Here is a 6000-nt window from a genome sequence, read left to right as displayed (position 1 = left end):
GCCCTTCCAATCAACTGCAATCCGCAGATTAGGACTCCTCATTATTTGGTTTTGCGGTAACTATACCTATTGAAACAGTTTTTAGCATTTTTATATTTAGCCTGTTTACGTACTTTAATCAGCTCTTAACAAAACATATTACATACATTAAATAATATTTTTAATTTATTTCTTACATAATCTTGTTAACTGTTATGACCTTTGAAATGTCTGATATCCATATCTTCATTTTTAGATTCATAACTTTTTTTTTTCATTTAATTATAATTCTAAACTAAATTGTACTTCTAACATGAATCCTGGAATCATGTACCTTTAAAAATATTAACATATCTAAAATGAACATATTTGCTTTCCCTATACACTAATATATATATTACTACACAGGACCATATCTCTAACTTTGGAAATGCCTAGTAAGGATCCACTCTCTATTGTTAATATTACATAACAATAAAATATTATTCAACTGAATATATTTATTTGAATAAATATCATATTTAACTATATTGTTATGACAGCAATATATTTAATATTTTCCTATTGAATTATTTGAAACAATAACAAAAATAAAATGTTCTTAATTTTGATCCATCATTAATATAAACACTGTCAGATTCGGATGGCAATAGTATTTCCACATCTTCTTCAGAAACTGTGTATATTTACCAAAATATAGTACAATAAGAAAATTATACAATACGAATGAAACAGTGTAATATCTCTCAATGTTTGGGTATTAAAGTTGACAGATTTTTTCCCTTAATGTAAAATAAAAAACGATTACTCTTAGATTAACAAATATGACAAAAAAAAGGTTTGTTTATTTTTACATTATTATATAGAAAACACGTAAAAAAAGTTAATTTTTTTAATTTTTTTATTGAATCATCATTGTTTGTGCACACAGTGTATGACTATTTTTTCAATACAGGAAAAGAAACTTGATCCACAATGAATCCACAACAAAGAATATGAAAACCATCTTGATCCTACATAACATAATCTGATGCGGTGATATTATTCTTATTAATCTTTATTATAGAAACATATACAATATATTTTTTTCAAGATTTATTTATAAATCTATTACCAGTTATAATATGTTAACCTGTTCAAAGTTCACACTTTAGAAAATAAAAGTTTTATTCATTGAAAATACTATGTTAACTTATTTTTTTTTTTTATTATTCCTCATACTTACAGCACCCTAAAACTTAAATTACGCAATATGTGGAAAATACATACGCGTGTATGTATTTGAGGGAAACATGGGAAATGATGAAAGCGTCAATTGGCTAGATGGTTTACGCCATCAAAGAACCATATATATTTGCTAATCTGATCCCAGCCTTACCTTCATAATTTTAATTTAGAAATACAATTTTTTTATATATCAATATAAAAAATTTACTATTTTGCGAGTTTGGAAGCAAAATTGTGTAATGTGTACATTAAACACACAAATATGTTCCGATTGTTAATCTATTCAAATATTATTGCAAATACAATTAGAATATATAAATAGTGGGAGCGCAGAATGAATCCAATATATTGTTTTATTTAAAATATTAATATGTCATCCACATAAAAATGCAGTACATAAACTAGCCTAAGAATAAACAATTAATATTATATAAATGTAAACGAGACTGCCATATCTCCTGAACAAATATGAATAAAAAACCTTTAATAAACCCTAGTTAGGGCTGCATTAATGCTTCATGAAAATCAGCCGTGCGTCCACGAGCTGAAATGATTGTAAAAAGGAGACTGATAAAAAGTGCCTCTGTTATAAGTCACTGTCCTCCTTATACACAATAGAATCTCATTGGTAGAGAGTGTCCCAGTACTGGACTTGCGGACAACCGTGCTGTAGTATTATGTGGCAAATGGATAGTGATGGTCAAATTCAATTTGTGGTATATCACCTGATGTAGAAGCCTCTCCGTCAAAGGCGCTGTACTGAGCCGGGTTTGCTGCGGCTCTGTGCAGTGAACGTACAGCTGGTCTCGTCACCGGTGTACCATCCAGATGAACACGGTTGTTTAATTCTGCTGAAGGATGCTGTACCAGTCTGGATATGCAACAGTGTAAAAAGACTGGAGCAGCAGATTCTCCGGCCGCTGGTGGAAAAATCCGTATTAATTGCGGCTACGGTCCACTCGATGCATGCGGCTCACAGGGTGTCAGGAGAATATAGCAGTCCAAATGAGGTCCTTCAAAGGAGTACCTTAACGCGTTTCTCGGCCCACAGCGCTGGCCGTTTCATCAGAAGGAAATGAATTTCATTTCATTTCATTTCAAAGGTACTCCTTTGAAGGACCTCATTTGGACTGCTATATTCTCCTGACACCCTGTGAGCCGCATGCATCGAGTGGACCGTAGCCGCAATTAATACGGATTTTTCCACCAGCGGCCGGAGAATCTGCTGCTCCAGTCTTTTTACACTGTTGCATATCCAGACTGGTACAGCATCCTTCAGCAGAATTAAACAACCGTGTTCATCTGGATGGTACACCGGTGACGAGACCAGCTGTACGTTCACTGCACAGAGCCGCTGCAAACCCGGCTCAGTACAGCGCCTTTGACGGAGAGGCTTCTACATCAGGTGATATACCACAAATTGAATTTGACCATCACTATCCATTTGCCACATAATACTACAGCACGGTTGCCCGCAAGTCCAGTACTGGGACACTCTCTACCAATGAGATTCTATTGTGTATAAGGAGGACAGTGACTTATAACAGAGGCACTTTTTATCAGTCTCCTTTTTACAATCATTTCAGCTCGTGGACGCACGGCTGATTTTCATGAAGCATTAATGCAGCCCTAACTAGGGTTTATTAAAGGTTTTTTATTCATATTTGTTCAGGAGATATGGCAGTCTCGTTTACATTTATATAATATCAATTGTTTATTCTTAGGCTAGTTCATGTACTGCATTTTTATGTGGATGACATATTAATATTTTAAATAAAACAATATATTGTATTCATTCTGCGCTCCCACTCTTTCTTTTTTCACACTTACTTTGATCCATTGTTGGGGCAGCCCGCCCACAACTGGTGAGCAGCCGTCTGAATCCAACCACATATAGTGTGTGTATTGTAGAGCGCCAATCTTTTGTATATATTTTTAGAATATATAAATGCATTGTTAAGCAAATGCAAATTATTAACAATACAAAACTTGCATTAATTTTTTTGGGATATTATTAGAATATAATATATATATATATATGCATGAACAATCACTGTAATATGGAATATGTGTCTGTACATATATTTTCTCTATTTTTATCTTGAACATATTAGTATGTGAACCCCCCCAACATGAACAAACCAAAACAAAACAAAATAAATTTAGAACATTTTCAGGAATGCACGACTTGAAGTATCTCAGAAAGTATATTCCTATTATCGATTTGTCTTTTCAAACAGGACACATGGATGACTCTGTATCCCTCTGTCTTCAGTTCCTTCACCCTGGCTCGCAAGACCGTTTGTGACATATCTAAAAATGAAGTAAAACAGGTAAGTTATTGAAAGTTAATTTCCATACTTTTGTCCACCTTATCTTTAACTGTAGTCTTCATTTTAAAAGAAATGCAAGGTTTAAAGGTAACAACCCTAATTATAATAAAATATTACAATATATATTTCTCATTGTGACTCTAGATCAGTAGTGCACCGAAGATTTTTCCATCATTGGTATTAACAATGGTTAAGTTAAAGATATACAAGCACTATAGTAATGGGTTCCATCATAAATTATGTTTCACGGCACAGACAAAATTATCATGTCCAAACAAACAACCCCAAAATATTCCAAAAATACCCATTCAATGGAAGCACTACTGACTAATAAAATACATTCTGAAAGAATGCATTTCTTTGACAAAGCAATGCCGTATTTCTGAGTTTAATTTATTAGTCTGCGGTGCCGATGTTTGATGTATGTATATATATATATATATATATATATATATATATATATATATATATAGTGTCAGTTTGTACTGTGCTCCAAACAATAAATACAATATGCTGCGGTGACCTCCTCGTCAGCTTGGCATAAGGTGACTATGTAGATGAAAGGTAATCGGCTGCACTCACACTGCCGTATTCAATTATGCAAAAAGTGTCCCTTTATTGCCTACATGTTTTGTTAAAAATCCCCTTCTTCAGGGACAGATTTCTGTCCAAATAACTTAAAAATATCTACATATATTTAAAAGTTTATTATATCCTGTTTAACACTCTTCTTCCTTATGTCTTTACTCTTTTTTTATTTGTTTTCCTTTTATATTTCAGGAAACTTTGTCTACATGTGTGTTTCCAGAGCTCTGGTCCTCTACATAAAACAAATATATTTGTATGCTACATGCCAGCATTTTGCTTATACTCCACTCTTGTGATGTCTAAACTTGTAGCCTATAACACTCTGCTAAGACTGTATCCAAAGTAAATCAAATGATGTTTTTTTAAAAAAAAATTTACAAACCATACACAAAATTACAATAGAAACTCAATGTAGGATTAACTTAGTTTCCTATTCAGTTTGGTGATTCAAACTCGCAATTTGAATAAGAAGCCTATGGCTAAAACTAATTAAAAATAATAAATGTTAGTGTTATATGTAGGATTTTTTAAGTGCAGGATGATGATCGTTGAGTAGGGCACATTTGTTATCTTGAAGAAACACATTTTTTATGTTACGTTTTTCAAAAAAAGCATAGCACATATGTCTCACCATATTTAGTTATCTGATAATGCAATCTATATACATTTATTCATTACCTTTAATATTTAAGCTTCATCCTCATCGTTAGCTTCCTGTCTCTTCCAATGTTGAATTTGAATATTTGCACGCTCTAATCTTACTCGAAGATCCATATTCTCATCATAGCTTGAGCTAGGTCGATAAGCCAATTGCAATCTTGAATGCACTTCTGATGCTACAGCTATGCTTCTCAAATTTGTGTTTTCAGTGCTGTATTCAGAGGGTACAGGTGCAGCGGTGGATTTATACTTTCCTGGTGCAGCGGTGGATTCTGAGGGTCCTGAGTCATCGGGGGATTCTGAGGCAATTTGTCCAGTAGTGGATTCTGAGTGTCCTGGTTTTGGCTTCAATAAATAGGGCCCTGGTGCAGTGGTGGATACATAGAGGCCTCTATCAGCAGTGGATACATAGTCTCCATGTAAGGTGTTGTATACATAGGGTCCTGGTAAAGTGGAGGATACATAGGGTCCTGTAAAAGTAGTGGATACATAGGGTCTTGATGCAGGGATGGATACATAGGGTTCTGCTAAAGTTGAGGATACATAGTGTCCTGTTACAGTCGTGGATACATAGGGTTCTGTTGCAGTGGTGGATACATAGGGTCTTGGTGCAGGGATGGATGCATAGGGTCCTGCAAAAGTGGAGGATACACAGGGTCCTGTTGCAGGTATGGATACATAGGGTCCTGATAATGTCGAGGATACATAGGGTCCTGTTAAAGTAGTGGATACATAGGGTCTTGGTGCAGGGATGGATACATAGGGTCCTGCAAAAGTGGAGGATACACAGGGTCCTGTTGCAGGTATGGATACATAGGGTCCTGATAATGTCGAGGATACATAGGGTCCTGTTAAAGTAGTGGATAGATAGGGTCCTGCTGCAGTGGTGGATACATAGGGTCCTGGTAAAGTGTAGGATACATATGGTCCTGTTAAAGTGGTGGAAACATTGGTACTTGCTGCAGCAGTGGATACAGAGTATACTGGTAAAGTGGTGGATACATAGGTTACTGTTGCAGTGGTGGATACATAGGTTACTGTTGCAGTGGTGGATACATAGGTTACTGTTGCAGTGGTGGATACATAGGGTCCTGGTAAAGTGGTGGATACATCTGTTCCTGCTGCAGGGGTGGATACAGATTCTCCTGGTAAAGTGGTGGATAGATAGGTTCCAGGTGCAGCGCTCGTTGCATACTCTCTGTGTGTAGAGCTT

This window comes from Pseudophryne corroboree (genome assembly GCF_028390025.1).
Source record: "Pseudophryne corroboree isolate aPseCor3 chromosome 7 unlocalized genomic scaffold, aPseCor3.hap2 SUPER_7_unloc_2, whole genome shotgun sequence".
NCBI classification, from domain to species: Eukaryota; Metazoa; Chordata; class Amphibia; order Anura; family Myobatrachidae; genus Pseudophryne; species Pseudophryne corroboree.
This window is presented reverse-complemented; position numbering follows the sequence as displayed.